The sequence below is a fragment of the Lepisma saccharinum genome, chromosome 3 (assembly GCF_977018435.1).
Source record: "Lepisma saccharinum chromosome 3, izLepSacc3.1, whole genome shotgun sequence".
NCBI classification, from domain to species: Eukaryota; Metazoa; Arthropoda; class Insecta; order Zygentoma; family Lepismatidae; genus Lepisma; species Lepisma saccharinum.
Genome location: NC_139231.1, coordinates 28,521,650 through 28,539,910, shown reverse-complemented (window position 1 = coordinate 28,539,910; position 18,261 = coordinate 28,521,650). Strand labels below are relative to the sequence as shown.

The 18,261-nt window shown below is 39.0% G+C and overlaps 1 protein-coding gene across 1 annotated transcript in view; it reads left to right on the top strand.

Annotated features, from left to right (window-relative positions):
- The window catches only part of LOC145985502 (von Willebrand factor A domain-containing protein 5A-like), a 28,284-nt gene that overhangs the window by 887 nt on the left and 9,136 nt on the right, over positions 1 to 18,261 (top strand). The gene's annotated exons all lie outside the window — the stretch shown is intronic.

Genomic DNA, 18,261 nt, shown 5'->3' with positions numbered 1-18,261 from the left:
TTTTTGAGGCTATCCATCCCGGAATCGGTGGGAAATTTAAACTAAAAAAAATATTTTAGTCTGAAATATTTCAGTCCAAATTTCCCACCGATTCCGGGCTCCGCCCCTGGGTTGATTGACCTACAGACCCCTACCACTACCACGGCCCCACCTCCACTCCGGCTCCCCGGCTTTCTCTATAGAGTCCCTGTTAAAGGCATGTTAGAAATTGGCTGGAGTCACCTGCCCCCAAATGAGCCCCAAAGTTTTAAATTTGAAGAAATCCGTTTCCAGGATAACGAAAACTTACTTGAATTTCACCACACATCCACGACACGTCATATTAGGCATATACCCACAGCCCATTCCTTCTAACGAGTAGCTTAGATTCACTGCCACATTTTCGACATTCCTTTCCTTCCTTCACGACCGTGTTCAATTAAATTAAAAAATCCACTGGATCTTCCACACCCAGTACGAATTTCACCACACATCCATGATACGTCATGTTTCTAACTTCCATTGCAAACACAGACAGTTCGAAACACTGGATACCCAATGAACATGAACAAAACACAATCACGACACTTGATGATGTACGAAGGTGTGCGCTCCAAAGGCTATTGTCCGGCGGAGAATTAATTTAATACAAAGAACATGAATTTCCACTATGAAACATTCCCACATCACACAAAACACCTTCCCGATGTTAGACAATGCTACAGGTACTTATTACGGTAAGTAGTTTCTTCTGTAAAAATGGAGAAATGTGTCCGAAGCATAGTAAATTAGTACCCAAATTTTATTTCAGAATGTCTTACGCTATACTGTTCAAGTAAGTTGGAAACTGTTTCAGAGGTCGAACAATGTTGTTATGGATTTCCTCAACAGAATTAATACAAAAATTATTAAAGTCAATAGGGGAGATTTCTATAACATCTTTTTTGCTCTATTTGGCAATCGAATTAATTAATTTCCCTGCAGTCTTGCATTTATTCCTGGATGCCTCAATATTAGTTAGGGGAGAGTGGGAGAATAAGAAACAGGGGTAATAAGAAACTTATTTTTTATTTTCATTATTTGTGAAAGTAAAAATTTGAAAAAAAATCACAAGCTAGCCTCATTAATTGTCTATCACTAAAAAAAATTAGAGAAGATTGTGGTTATATTCAGGGCTCGAAAAATTTCGGTCGCCAGGTCACGATGGTGACTAAAAATTTCAGCCTGGCAACTGTGATCTTTTGCTGTAATATGTACGAAATTTTGATGATTCTAAGTTCAAATTGCAGCATAGCGTAAGTTAGCAAATGATTTTTTTTATCAACGTTGTGAACATTCCATACTGTCAGTAACAATTTCTTACCCTTTTTCCCCTCACACCCTATTTCCTGCTTTCTCAAATAATTTAGCGATGTTTTGAATACCGTGATGCTCAGCATCTTATACAGAGTGTTTCAAAAGTCCCACAACACAAACTTTGGAAGTGTATATCATGAAAACCATAAGATATATTTACACCGTGTTTTCTGCATTATAAAGCCTCATTCATCGAGATATTTTTTCAATGCTTAAAATTATCAGTTCACTCTGTACAGAAAATTATATAAATTAATAGATGATGGAGAGTAGCATTCAAATTTTTCCAGAAATGAACTTCTGAGTAAGAAAAATATGTAAGAAATTATCGAAGGGTCATAATTAGACATTTGATGACTGATGCCATGGCAGTCTGTCATTTGCGACCAATATTGGTCATGTGCAGTGCTCGAAAAATATTCTTCACAGCTAGGTGCCAGCTCTGAAAATCAGGCGCCAGGAAACCACCTACTAGCAATTGTGCAAACTATATGAAGTTGAGCATCACCGTATTCAAAACATTGCTAAATCATGTGAGAATGCAGAAAATTAGGGGTTGGGGGACAAATAGTAAGGTACTAATTCTATGAAATGTTCACAACGTTGATAAAAAAAATCATTTGCTAACTTACGCTGTACTGCAATTTGAACTTACAATCTTCAAAATTTCATACACGCAAACTAAAAAAACAAAAACAATATTACAGCAAAGATCACAGTCGCCAGGCTGAATCTTTTAGTCCCCATGGCGACCTGGCAACTGGGATTTTTCGAGCCATGGTCATGTGCAACATTTGATGAATTTTTGAGTGACGATTTTTGGGACATATCTACGTATATGGCAACACTAGCAGGTCAAAATATTGCCAACAGTCGCATGCAACATGTGTCTAAGTATTGGCTACACATTTACGTGAAGAATCGTAAATCAAGATTTTGTGCCGAAATTGGTCTCTTGAGAGAGAATCCTAGGCTGCCCCTGTTACATTGAATTCTCTTCGCTCACTTTCGCCGCTACTGTGCCTGTTTTTTTAATTGATTCAGCATGGTGTATTCATTGGAGCAGTGCATGTGCATTGCTGAATAGTATTTTAGTACTCATTCTTACACTCATTTGCAAGAGGTTTTACCATAAAAATTTGCTGCTTCTGCTCTACCTCAGAAAGCAAATGTTTTACAACCAGTCAAACACCAACAAATGGTCCCACAAATTGTTTAACAGTTGGTATTTTTTTTTTTTTAAATCAGATCTCAGATGTTTTCAGAAAATTAGCAATTTTTTAAAAATAATGAAATTGCTTTTATTTAGATAAATGCTAACATAAATTTATGAACCCAGTGATAGCCTACAGGGTTAGTTTAGTGCAGGAAACCCGATGTAAATATATCTTACAATTTTCATGATATACATTTTCAAAGTTTGGATTGCACGACTTTTGAAACATACTGTAGTATGCACAATTGCTAGTAGGCGATTTCCTGCCGCCTGATTTTCAGAGCTGGCACCTAGCTTTGAAGAAAAAATTTTGAGCACTAGTTATGTTTAAGATTATTCCATCATTTGTTTATGCTTGTGTGAAACTTTTCCATTGGAAAGTAGCGTTTTCACACTAATATTATTTTTATAGTAAATACAGATTATATACTCTTGATATTTTTTAGGTGATTCTGTAGACAGAAGATAGGACTTTCTGGTCCTATTTTGTTAATTTTCTGTCACAAAAATAGAGAGTGATTATTGTCATGTATCTTATTACCCCAAATATGAAAAGCAAATGGGGTAATAAGATACTGATGTCTGTTACCCCTTGCTTTGGGCAATAATCAACAACACTGATTTCTCATCATGGCAAGCAGAAGTCATCTCATGAAGATCAATTAGATAGTGAAACAGATACTATTATGCCAGAACGATACTATGCCATTTACTATGACATCAGCTGGTATGTGGGACGAATTACTAAAGTGCAAGAAGACAGCTGCATAATCAAGTTCCTCAAATAATCTTTGGGTACTTTTAATTGGACTTCTTATGATGACATACAAAGTGTACATAAAGACTTTATCTTGTGTGGCCTATATCTTTAAATGAAAGTACACCATTTACTTTAAGCCGCTCAGACCTAGTTAGAATCAAAGCACTATATGCAAAGAAGAAAAAGGACAGTCACAAATATGATTTTCTTTGTTAATTTACCATAAAACCTATTAGAAATAAGCATTTGAAGATGTCAGTTGCTTTTGCTTTGAAAATATAGAGCTGTATCAAAACTTTTGCCATTACATTTATTTTCTAGCATTTTCATTCCTTTGTAGTAAAAAATATTATAAAAAGATATGCACCAAAATTTTATGCATAAATAAGATACACATGTTGAGTATCTTTTTACTCCAGCTAGTGTAATAGATAGAACGTATTGGGGTTACAAGGTGAAAAAAAATTGTCAATTATTTTAATATTTTTGATTGCTCGTTATTTTCTGGGTACATTGGGTTACCAACTATGCAAGAAAAAATTATCAATACTAGAAATTTAAAATCGTTGGCTATATTAATTTGTCATGTTTCTTATTACTCCATGTGTGTCTTATTCCCCCACTCTCCCCTAGATTATACAATTTCCTGGATTCATTTATAGCCCATTTGTATTCCTTTCTTGCCCTCAGGTAGATTGATTTAGCCAGATCTGTCTTATCCCTCTTAAATAAATCTAAGTATTATCAAACCCTACATTTCATACCGGCTAAGTTAGGAGTTTACCAATCACCATTTTTTTTTTGTATTTTCTTCTTATTAACTTTGAGACTAACTTTACACTTTTTCTGGGGAATACTCCTATCATAAATATCTAAAAATACTATTAAAAACTTTTCAAAATGTTACATCAGCCAATGTGTGTTCTGTATCCAAGGACTGAGGTTTACTTAATAGATCTATCTAGCCAGTTTATATTACAGAGCAAGTTCCTGAAGTTTAATATTTTATCATCCGTTATTGGTCTTGAAATCACTATTTTGGATTCCTTACAGTTACAATCACACAGTTTTAAGTTACGTATTTTTAGCCAAGGAGAATCATGATCTGAGAATGCAAATACAGTTACATCACATGTTATACCAGATGTTTTTATGTTTGTAAATATATTGTCCAGGCATGCTGAACCCCTAGTGGGTTTATTATTCATATAGGTAAAGAAATAAAAGCAGTAATGTAATAAGGAATGTATCAAATCTTATGAGAATATTTTTTTGACTGAAAATATAAACCAATTAGAGAGTACACCATTAATCAATTGTAGGGCAATAATCCCCTCCCCCCCACCTGCTCCGTTTCATTTTCATTTAGATTTACTTTTACTAGCATCTAACAAGATCATTGTAACTACTGCCACTGTTACCATAAAAACAGACCTGGCATTGAAAAATCTTCATATTCTTATGCAATTTATTCTTGTCTAATAGGCCTATAAAAGAAACAAAAATAATATCTTCTACCAGCTTTGACCCTCCAAAATAAATAGCCTACTTTCAGTGGAGTGCCCAAGGAGGGGTTGGTGAGGGTTATAACCCCCCTACCTTTGGCCCAGTATTCCATGAACAATTACCTTAAAGGCAGGATAATGTGGCAAAAACAGGGCTGTACACTAAAAAAGTATACATAACCCCCTCCCCTCCCTTTCGAAATTCCTGGGCATGCCACTGTCTATCTTATGCTGCATGCACTGGTATATTTATGAAAATAGGGGGGAAACTCAGTTTTGTAGCCGACAATACCAACTGGACGTGGATACCAAATAAATCGAACCTTTTTGCAGATTTTCAATTTTCATACTTTGTAATTTCAATTTCTGGTAAGTCAAGTCTTAACACCTTATGTTACTATATTTTCTGAGGCTTTTTTAACCCAACTTTAAAAAAGAAAAAGATAAGACTTCATTATTTTAAGTGTGGGATGTAGATTAACCTAACTTTGAGTTAGGCTTCCTGTTATTGTGTTTAACTACAGTGCTTGTATTTTGGATCTGGGCAAGATAACACGTGACTGCTGAAGGGCAAGGCATGGTGCAGATGCCGGCATTTTCGTCCCATAACATCTTGCTTATTTTTACTTACATATACAGTGCATCCAATTCCTTGTGAGGCCGAGAGATCGGGAGAAGTGTGGCAGGCGGTGCTAGCGCAGATGCCAACATTTTCGTCCAGTAAGCAGTGATTGCACCAGCCTGAAATAAGTGTGTGTGTGGGGGGGGGGGGGTGTTTAAAGATTTCAGAGTCAAATTCTCGGGGGCTAACTTATACCAGCTAAAAGGTATTAACATAAAACTTTACTACGGTATATTTTAACCAGTGATATATTTTACAGTTAGATCCAAAGATAAGTCACTGCATTATGTTCCATCACACACAAAAGTATTTTTAGCACGGATCTTTCATGTCAAGTAAAATGCAATAAATCTATTGTTGTCTCTTCCAAAGCCATTTTTGAGTGGAATAATATCACAAACTTACTAATTACTATTCATATAAACAGTACAAAATACATCATAAAAGCTACGGATATACGTATATTAAATATAAACATACTATTTCTATGTACAGAGTTTGAGAATTTTTTTTGTTGCTAAAATGAGAAAATAAACCACATGAAGAAATGCGATAAGATATGTATATTTTCATGAACAGCTGCAACCTTATTTAAATCCAAAGATTTTGCAAGCTCTTTCTCAAAGAGAGAATAGATGGAGCACTCAACCTCTCATTACCAATTCGATTACGAAGATAACACCTGATTTGCTGCAAACAGCCATTGATGGGGGTATGCACATTTCAATAACACAAAGCTTGTAAAGTTTGTAAAAGGCAGTTTTAGGTGCCGTGGTCGAAGCGCACCTGACTTCGCGGAACCGGTCGTATGACTGAGATAGTAGAGTGGAGGGTTGTAGGAGTTGTCAGTCATAGGAGTGTGTTAGAAGAGTGAATCTCGTATGATTTAGTCAAGTGTAATGGAAGTTATCGAGACTAGAAACGACAAACCTTGCCTCATACTGGATGGATATCGGTACCGGCTTTTTAGGATGGGGGAGGTTAGGGTAGGTTAGGTTGGATGAACAATACTTCTATCCCAGTAGCAATAATTTTAAGTCTATAGCATGCCAATTGACAAGGCCACCAGGCTGCTTGTACAAGTTGGTTGTACACGACCTGACCCACCGAATTCCCTTTGTGCACTTCGCTCACCGAACTTCCCTTGTGCGCTTCGCCCACGTGCGTCTCGTCCACGGAATCAGTTTTTTATGTTTCAACCATTGCAAGGCAGGTGATGAAAGGTCTTTAATTTTTGTTCCTTTCTACCTCATAGTGTGCCATAACTCTAAATTGTCCAAATCAGAACAAAAGGGAGCGGCAAAAGATTGTAGCTTTTCGTGCTTCAGGAAAGTGGCACTAATGTAATAAAATAGGCATGAAATAATCAACACCACTCTTGAATAGAAAATGTGTTAATGATATTATTTTCTCTGCTGTCATGATGAAATATCTTAGTTTTCTTGTTCAATGACTGGAATTCATAACTTAGGGCTAAAAATGGGGAGGATACGAGAAATACCGTCAACATAGTAAGGTGCCACTCTCAAGGAACAAACATTTTCACTGCAAATTCACCTCCATTAGGAGACACATATAAAAAGCAATTAATAGAGTAGCAACCCTTGCACTGAACATTTTAACATTTTGATTAGTGCAAATAACTGCTGAAGATTATAAATTTATTTCAGAATATATTATGCATAAATACTGATCCGAATTTGATCAAAGATTGATTCTCCTGCACGGATACCAGTAAAACGGTACTGCAGAAATTGCTTTCTAACCTCACAAATGATGATAATTAATTAAGATGTAGGACTAAGACTTCGAGCAATAAAATTGCCCAAGCTTGATGATTTTCTCACAGTATTGCAATGATTAGTTGATTGGATTTGTATTAAGGTTCACAATATGCACAGAAAACTACAGTATGGATGAGAGCTTCAGTATCTAATGAAATCCGAACCACTTAATGAAATGTTACCTCCACTGGGGATGGAACCTGGAATACCTTGATATCAGGTTTATCGCTACACGATCGGGTCTGGGAGCCCAATTTTATTGTTAGCTTTTAAGAATCAGGTAGTTTGTGTACTCTTGGATTCTTTATCATCATATTTGTCCCTCTCGAACATTCGCAGCGATAAGAATATATATAACCACAAAATTAATGAGAGAACATCGCGAACACTCATGCAATTGTCGGTAAATAGAAGAGAAACAGAACGCTTCTTTAGATTTTGAACGTTGTCCTACTTATTCGTAAAATGCATTTGTCACACCTGCTAGACCTATTCAGAAACTGTATATGGCAACAATCAATGAACAATCTCACAGTCACTGGATACGTTCACCTACCAGGCAGTCACCAGATTTCGTAGCAAGTTTGGCGACTCGATTGGCCAATTAGTATCAAATAAATAATCAGTAGCCACTGTTATTCAGGCATATCTGCAGCTGTTCTTCCCCTATTTAATTTTACAACACATCATAAATAAGCTAACCTTGCGATCTAACCGAACTAGAAAATGTATTTGAACATTGTACTTGCCCCAATGGAAGTTTTATAATGAAAAATGTACTTTTTCACTTCTTGATCGAAATGCATCTACTGTATTACAAAAATCTAGGGGGGCTACTGGAGGGGCTGAGACCACCCCCCCCCCAGGCCCCCTGTAGCGCCATCCCTGCCAGTAACGACCCGCTTATTTTTATGGACATATCTTTAGCATGCAGATATTTATATTAATATTGCAAAAGGAGCACTAACCTGTGTTATAAGAGTTGTTCAAAACCTACATTCACACATTCCTTGCATCTGATTCACACGCAATCCGTCGTCTTTGCTTAGGGGTTCTAATATTTAATGATCAGTTTCTTGTAATGTAAGGACAAGTTAACTGTCTCTCCACCTGGAGGTGAAATGCCTACACACGTCTTGACATGAGTCTGTTTTCACGTAAGTGTCATACATAAAAATTATTTGTTCTAATGTGAACTTTGTGGCTGGCACTTCAGTCGACTCACTTACACACACCACACACACACTGCAATTACACAAAGAAGTAGCACGGCAAGTAACCAAAATCCACACTCTTTTACACATTACGAAATTAACACACTCACACTCTTAGTTCAAGGTCTGTTCCTCACTCCATTCGCACCTCTGTCCAGGGCACCTGTAGTCACAAAGGAAAGAACAACTCAACTTGGAGCTTTCAGATTGCAAACAATGCCCATGGAAACCATTGACTTTTAACGGTTTAGTCTGCAACGTATGACTTTTAACTGTTTAGTCTGCAATGTAATCTTGATTAGAGTTGCAAAAAAGCCAGATTTTTTAAAAAAATAAACTGAAATTTTAGCTTTTTACCAATTTCAGCTAGCCTATTTCACTTGAAGTTACTGTTACGAGTTTACAGGTTTGTAGTGACATATTTTACAACTAGGTAAAAAAATTTACATGATGTAGCAGCCAAGAGACAGATATTGGCCAATCCCAGTGGACACATATTGCATAGTGGTTCAGATACAATTTTAACCCTAGCTTACCGAGGGGGGAGAGGGAGAGGACTTGCAGGCCCAGCACATCTATTTTTTTATTTGTCTTCTGTTATTACGCTGTTATCCCTAAGGTAACTTATTCTTTAAATCACTAAAAATTGATCCAAATTTGAAAATAAATTACATTGTTCCCTGTGATGTTTCCAATATTTCTGTATTACTTTTGTTCATAAAAGCATAAATGTAATGTAATTAGGAGACAAAATGCATGTGGTGGGCATATCAGGCGCCATCTTTGAATGTGTCTCGTTCGAGACACTCATGCCAGTGACTGTACAATTGCTTGGTAATGATGGTAATTATTGTAATTATTATATTTAATAAACAACTGCATCACTACAGAAAAAAGCATTAATAAAAAATTATTATTATGGATTTTGTGAGTTTTAGTGAATTATAAAATATGTGTGACACACTCATGCAATAATTGGTCATTAATTTTTGTTATTGGTCATATTTTTTGTAATTATTATAATTAATAAATAACTGCAGGAAGCAGTGATTCAATAATATAATGGTTTGTTGAATTTTAATGGTAAAAAAATTGTGGGCCTGTGAATCGCCCCCGGTATGTAAGTTTCTCATATGGCACGGGTAAGCTAGGGTTAAAACTAAATGTATAGTCCTGATGAGCATATCTGACCATCAGATGGACTTAACACAAGCTTTTACATGTTTGTGTCTCAATTTAAATGTTGATGTCATAAAATATGAAACAAATGTTAATATCAAAATATTCGATGTTTCGGGACAATTAAAAATCTTTACTGTTCACAACACATATGCAGAAGTATACATATTACGTGAATTTGTGTATATAGTCTGGGTAACAGCTTTGAGATGGAAGCGACACGTGGCTCTTGGAAACCAACCCTTAGAAGTAAATGCAACCCTTCGAACCGAAGCAACATAAGCTGCAAGTGTTACTTGGCCTGTACAGTTTTCTCAGTGAACTTTCAGATCGAAGCAACAAGTGACATGTGTCACTTGGAAGCAGACCCTTAGTAATCCATTCAACCTTTTGAACTGAAGTGCGACAATTGCTAAACATGTCGCTTGCCTGTTCCTCAGACTATACTGTTTTCTCAGTGGTGTGTATCGTGCCACTTTGGTCTGTTATTCTTGCTTGCACGGTGAATATTTTGCTTTATACTGAAGGAGACTGTGTCACTTGTCATCTATGACTTCAGTCTGAAAGCTCCTACAATGGCATGCATCATGTCCCCACGGTCTTGTTAATGAAGGGAACCTTATCACTTCAATGTGACCCTGCACTGTCATGTGTTGCTTCGATCTGTATGTTCTCTATATTTGACAATATTGTTTGCTACTTCATTAGAGATTAAGATTTAATTTAACCTCTAAATCACAGAGAACAAAATGCAAGTACTGTTGTTGGAAAAAGGCCACTTTTTATTTTTTTTATTTTTTTATTATTATATAGACATTCCTTTCATAATCATGAATAGGCCTCTGGAGTGGAATAAAGTAATGCTGTTGCCTTGTAATAAGAAGGGGTCTGAGGTTCAATCCTCAGTCGAGGTAGAGTGCTTCAGATCTCATTTCAAACTGTAGGTCCAGTCCAGATTTCTTAAATAGATTTTTTTCCATTTGCGGCTAGTCGTATGTGCTTCTGCTTCAGTTGTAGTGCCAGTGTTTTTCAACAGCTGGGCCTGAAAAAAGTCTGTTGCACCCAGGGGTAGATGACTAATTTAGATATAATTTTATATAGACAGCAATTTTACGTATAGACAGCAAGTCTATACGTAATTGAACTATGATTATACCATAGTTGATATATTAATATTAATTAAGGGTGCATATTCATTTTCATATAAACTTGGAAGATCAAAAAGTACTTATGAGTGAAATTTTTGGGTTCAAGGCATTGACTTGTAACAAATAAATTTACTGGGCTGTGGTCTCACAAAAGTTGAGAACCACTGCAACAAACAGCCAAAATACATCCCTAGTTGCTCCGTGACCAGGTGTAGCGGTCATTTGACCAAATTATACATGATGTACTGGAAAGCCAGAATACAAATATATTTTACTGAACACAAAATTTAATGTAAGGATATTTGATACTAGATTTTCAAAAGGTAGAGCAGTATGTTCTTTTTTGCTTCATGTACATGTTCATATAACAAATTCAAACATTGAAAATCATATCATACTATTAGGTTCTATTAAAAAAAAACACAAAACTACTGTAGTTATGTGAATATGTTTATACTACATAGATATATCTAATAAGCCTACCAAAATATGAAGGTAACACTCGGAAAGAACCGCCCATTCAAAAAAGCCAGCTTTTTTTAAAACAATGTTTTTGTCTAGCTATGAATTTCATATTGTAAATTGTATTTTATATTTAGAAATGAGTGTCTATTTTACAGTAGGGGATAAACGAAAACCATGGAACTGAAAAAATACTGACAACTCCTGTATTTTCATTGATTTAAGACACTTTCGTGAAGAAAGCCAAAAAAAGCTTAAACAAAAAAGTCAAGGAAAAATACTCCATTTTTTTCCCAAAAATGCCAGGTTTTTTTCGACCACTTCCAACTCTAATCTTGATACAGTGTTGCACATTCGAAACCTCCAAACGATTCCGAGCAAAGCAAAATGCTTTCGAGGGTAAACTTAAGTGGGATGTTACTGGTCGAAAATGTCTGCATCTCCGCTAGCACCGCCCGCCACACTTCTCCCGATCTCTTGACCTCGCAAGGAATTGGACGCACAGTATTTAGCGCAGAGACAATTATATTTGTATTGCATTACGAGAATAAATCAGGGAAACAAAGTTTATTTTTCCCTATTGCCGATATTCAAAACCAGGGAAGTACACAGAGTAACTAAGGTTAAACTATATAAATCTATAATCAGACCAACATTGTACTATGGAAGTGAGAGCTGGACGTTCAATAAGAAATCCGACATGGACCTGGATGCTTTTGAAAGGAAAATTATGAGAAGAATATGTGGACCAGTAAGAGACAGAGATGGATGGGGACTAAGATATAACAATGAATTGTACCATCTATACAAAGAATTATGTATATCCCACTTTATCAAATTTAAAAGACTAGAGTGGGCAGGACATGTCCAAAGAATGGATGCACATCGCATACACATCGTAGTGGCTTATAGTACAATAGGAGGTAGAAGATCTGTAGGGAAACCCAGGAGAAGATGGATGGAGGCAGTGGAGGAAGATGTGAAAGGAATGTTGAGAAATTGGAGGAGGAAAGCATTGGACAGAGACGCATGGAGAGGCTCTATTATGGAGGCCAGGGCTCGATATCGGGCTGCAGCACCATAGGAGGAGGAAGAGGAGGCATTACGAGTACTAACCTGTGTTATGAGTAGACTTCAGATTTTTTTTGTTCTAATAACTGTGCTTCTAGGTTCCTGAAATAGTTTCTGAAAATCCTAAAATTGGTTCTAAAAATTCTGAAATAGGTTCTAAAAATATTAAATTAGGCTCGAAAATCCTAAAGTAGTTCGGGAATACACACTATTGGAAGTAGTTCCAAAAAACTTAAGTGGTACAAAATTACTGAAAATTATTAATTAGATAGAATCGTTAACAAAATTCACAAGAACCGTAGGTATATATGACAACCAAATGTTAATTATGTAACAAAATTTTCATTTGTATGCATCATTTTTAAAATTATTCACAAATTATTGTATTACTATACTTGTGCTGTTAGCAAAAGTTACTTCTTGGTATGAAAAATGAATTACATATATATAATTTGCTGCACAATATCAAAGTGGCTACTCATGTGGAATTCTTTGAATTCTGGGAATTTTGCATGAATTATTGGCTCAGGGAATTATGCGTGAATTTTCGTAAATCATGAAAAAAGGTACAAGCAAATGTTTTATTTTATCTTTATTTTTTAATTAATTTTCAACTGAAACTTTGTCAGTGGTGCAAATTTGGATGCTGAAACTTTACTTCGCAAGGCATGAATGAAATGAAAGGACCGAACTGACATGAAAGTGAGCAAGACCACATGAATTAGAAGTTTGCACTTTGGATTGTGCAGGCAGTAGAGGCGATTGGGTGCCAAAACTTCGAAGGGGAGGGGGCAAGGATAGTTTACCTTCTCTTAGACAAGTCTTAGAATTAAGGGTCCATGGTAAGGGAGGCAAAAAGTAGGGCGGGACTGCTCCCCTTTAATTGCTGCCACTGTGTGCAGGTAACAGTGGCATCAGACATTTTGTTTTGTTTAGAGCTTTGAAAAACATCATAGATTTGGAGGGGCGGGGATCGACAGAAAACATGTTTCAAATACACTAGTTATTGAATTGTTTCATTACCAAACTGAGTAAATACCTGTAAGAGATATGAAAAAGTGTTAAAAAAAATATATAAAAAGAACCAAGAAGAGGTTAAATTTAGGCACATAAACCTAAAATAGGTTGTAACAAGCAAAATAGGTTATTTTAGGCACTATAAAACTTTGTCAGTTGTTGCTTTTTTAAATGAAAGCTGACATAACTTTTTATTTCTTATTTACCTGCAAAGAAAAAAATAGGTTAAAACCTAAAATCCGAGGTCTAGTTATAAGAGTTGTTCAAAGTGGGGGCCAATTGCATTCACACATTCTCGGCATCTTTTGATCAAATTTTGATTGACATATTTGTTCTGTTTGCAAGTTGTTTTCTTGTCATTGTAAACCACTACTGTTGGATTAAAAATTATGTATACAAGAGTTCGGACGCCAATTAAAAATTAACCAGTAGACCTACATAAAAATGATTTACATCAAAATTTACTATAAAAAAATGACACTTTTCTTTTGTTCTGACGACAATAAAGAGTTGGCGTACTCGGAAAAAAAATGGTTAGCATAGATTAACACACAATTGAATAAGCTAAATTTTGATGTTACTCGTTTTTGTGTAGGCCTACTGGTTAATTTTTAATTGGAGTCCAAACTGTAGTATCCATAATTTTATCTGACAGTAGTGTTTAACAATAGCAAGAAAACAACTTGTAAACAGAACAAATATGTCAATCAAAATTTCATAAGATGACGGGAATGTCTGAATGCAGTTAGCCACCACTTTCACTTTGAACAACTCTTATAACACAGGTTAATGTGTGTGTGTGTGTGTGTGTGTGTGTGTGTGTGTGTGTGTGTGTATATATATATATATATATATATATATATATATACAGGGTGATTCTAAAGGTATAGTACAAACGAAAACCACAGATACCTCCCATGAAATAGAGACGAAAGCGATCGACAACGGTAGGGACAAAAGAAGCAATGAAGCATGAAGTAACAATTGCACAGCGGGAAACAAACACATGCAGCGTGTGGGGAGTCCCCAAACACAGTGGGGAGACAGCGCAGCAAGAACAAAGCACGGTTCAACAAAAGAGAAAGAGGACCGGACGGGGAATGGTACCTGTCAAGGAGACAACAAATGCAGGACAGGGATTCCCCGTAGCAGCACCGAGGGGATGTCACACAGAGGTCGTGCGCCAGCAGGACAAACACAGCAACTACGGGCACAGGAGGTTTATTGCCACGCAAAGGTGTACTTACAGATAGGAATAGTACGTAGTACGTAGTCGTACCCCGGACTGACGTTGTTACAAAAGTTGCTCAAATTGACGACCACCACATTCAATGCAGGCATTGCAGCATCGCAGGAAATTCTGGCGAACCCTATCAAAAATCCCTGGCATGGTACACACCTCGGCCGATGCTGCAAGTATCCGCGCTACCAATGTTTCCTTGTCAGGCACCGGGGTCTCGTAGACGAGTGTTTTCACATGGACCCACAAGAAGAAATCCATTGGTGTGAGGTCAGGCGAACGGGCGGGCCAGGGAACGGGGCCCTCTCTGCCGATCCAGCGCTGTGGGTAGGTATGGTGCAAAAGGGTTCGCACTGTGCCATCAAAATGTGCAGGCGCTCCATCCAATTGAAACCACATACGATGTCGCACGTTGAGGGGTACATCTTCTAGCAGCTCTGGAAGGACTGATGCAAGAAAGGTGCGATAGAGGCGGCCATTTAAACGTGGTGGCAGCAGGTATGGACCGATAATCTGTTCATCGATGATACCTGCCCAGATATTCACTGCAAACTGGGTCTGATGGTGCACCTCGACTGCTGCATGTGGATTTTCATAATCCCACACATGGCTGTTTCGGCAATTGAAGATGCCCTCACGGGTGAATGTTGCCTCGTCCGTGAAAAGCACATGGCGTAAAAAACGGGGATCGTCAGTACAAAACTGCAACAGTCATTGACAGAATTTCACACGTCGTGGGTAATCCCCAGCCTGCAACGCGTGGACTCGCTGTGGATGATAGGGATACAGCAGATCATCATGAAGGACACGCCACACTGTCGACTGTGATACTCCCACTGCACGTGCAATGCTACGGGTGCTAGTGGACGGTGTGTCGTCCACGCGAGCAAGTACGTCCTCCTCGACCGCCGCGATGCGCACATGTCTTGGGTGACCGACATGATGGCCTGCACGTAACACACCCGATTCACCAAGGGTACGGTGCACGTTCGAAAACAACCTGCTGTCGGGTTGTCGCCTCTCCGGATACCGTCCGCGATAAAGGCGTGCAGCTGCTCGTCCATTGCCATCTGCAAGGCCGTAGACAAAATGCATGTCCCTCAGTTCTACAAATGTGTAGTGTTCCATGGTACGGTGAGGATAGTGCCAATTATGGAATACTGTACTGCAGTGCACAGGTGGCACACACACACACTGGTCACAACGGCTTCGAAACAACGTACTCAATTGTCGTACGTCATGCACACCACCACCGCACCGGCTCTTTCACTGACACGCTCCCTGACGCTGCACTTCCAATCAGCCCACACGTCCGCACGGCGCTGTGGTACAATCAGCTGACGTTCCTGAGCCACCCGTGCCTGTGCTCTTCACTACCTGACCACTGCCGTCAGGTGGGGCCATGTACTCTGGGGCCTTGTCATCGTGGAACACATGTAGCGTCCTTCATTCTTGCCCCATTCACCCACAACACGTACTTCGTCCATCTTGCTCGAGCCGACGGGGAGCACTACATACGATCGTGTGGTGTTTGTGTACACCAATGTGGGGTACCCCAGCAGTTGAACAGACGTGCATACCCCCACGTAGCTTCATTACACGATTGTCCCACGCAGTTTATCTGTCCAGCCTTGCTCGGCCCGGTCTCACACCCACGCGGCAGTGTGCGGCTGCGGTGGTGTGAGGCCACGCTTGGTTTCGGAGCGGAAGGCTGCGGCCAAGGAGGGACTCGAGTTGTTCGGCTGGGGTTGCGCTCGGAAGCAAGCAGCCACGTCAGGTCTGGGAACGGTGGACCTGGTGATCGGGATGGAAACATTCCGACCTCGTCCATTAGTGTCGTCCACCGTATGGAGTGGTGGGGTCCGTACGACACTCCAGCAGCCTTTCGCCCGCTCCCACCCAGCGATGTGCCTCCGGCTTCATTTCTAAGAGGCTGATTGGGCCCCATCACGACGTTTGTTACGTCAGTATGGGGTACGTGGTCCTGTCTGTACGTGCACCTTTCATTAGCAATAACCTCCTGTGCCCGTAGTTGCTGTGTTTGTCCTGCTGGTGCACGACCTCTGTGTGACATCCCCTCGGTGCTGCTACGGGGAATCCCTCGTCCCGCATTTGTTGTCTCCTTGGCAGGTACCATTCCCCGTCCGGTCCTCTTTCTCTTTTGTTGCACCGTGCTTTGTTCTTGCTGTGGTGTCTCCCCACTGTGTTTTGGGGACTCCCCTTGAGCTGCACTGCCAGCGCCGCCATTTCTGCCCCGAACCATGTACGCGTTTGTTGCCTGTCGAGTGTCACGGACCACTTTGCTTGCATTCTCGGTGTGTTTTTACATCCTACGTCGTCCTTCCGTGGTTCTGCAACCCCGCACTACTTTTCTCGACTGCACTGCTTCAGTCATGGTGTTTGTTTCCCGCTGTGCAAGTGTTACTTCATGCTTCATAGCTTCTTTTCTCCCTACCGTTGTCGATCGCTACCCTTTCCCTTCACTTGTCTTGCGGGACACTCCTATTTCCTTTGTGGAACCCCATGCGCATGCGTTGCGCAGCTGCCGCCTAGTGTTTTTCGGATGGGCGACTTTGGTGTTCCTTTTGACTTCGTTTGTTCCGCCTTTCTATCTTCACTGGTACTGGCTGTACAGAGGTGTGAAGTTCATTTTCACACGTTTCCGGCGTTGTCTAGCTCCTCACGGAGGCATCTCTCGGCAAATTGGAAAGGGGAACTTTCGTCTCTATTTCATGGGAGGTATCTGTGGTTTTCGTTTGTACTATACCTTTAGAATCACCCTGTATATATATATATACCCCGCTTGAGGCACCTAAAAGTACCACCTGAAATAGCGAAGAAACCAGAAACAGTAGCGATGTGAGGTTTGCGGGAAACAATAATATATTATTTGATATTATTGTTTCCCGCAAACCTCACATCGCTACTGTTTCTGGTTTCTTCGCTATTTCAGGTGGTACTTTTAGGTGCCTCACGCGGTGTATACATATATAAATCTCTCTATGCTAAAGATATGCATGTAAAAATAAGCTGGATGGTATGGGACGAAAATGCTGGCATCTGTGCCATGCCTCCCTGCTCTGCAGGCATGTGCTATCCTGGCCCCCAAGTCAAAATGAACACACTGTACAGTGCACAACAAATCATCGTTCTTTCTGGGAAATCCCAATAATTGTTTGAGATTCCAATTTTGCTAGTTTCAGATTGTTTGCTGCCCTACTTGTCTAAATAAAGTAGTTTAATATGGGTTTCATGTGACGGCTGCGGTGTGTGCGGACAATTTTATTTGTCGTTTGCAAGGAAATATATAGCACGTAGCATTCGTTACATCTGCACCAGCTGCACATTTGTTTAAAATCATGAATGCTTGTGTTAATATCTCCCACCTGCTTGCTTGAATTCCGTATGCTTTGAAGAATTGGCCTCAGTTATGGCTGCTCAAAGCCACGATGCAACAGTTTGTGAACATACCTATAGAGGTTATGCTTTTCGAATGTTAAATTGTTTTGTCCTAGTGTGAAGAGCATTTTGAAATTAGACTTCGCTGTTATTTGAAGAACTCTCTTTCTTTAATTTGGACTCATGATCAGTGTGCCTAATATGAAATGAATGAAAAGTAAATAATAATTAAAGAAAAAGAAAGAAACAAATTAATAGTTCATGTTTCTTCTGTTTACCTTTATGTATAATACAAATCTAACCAGGACC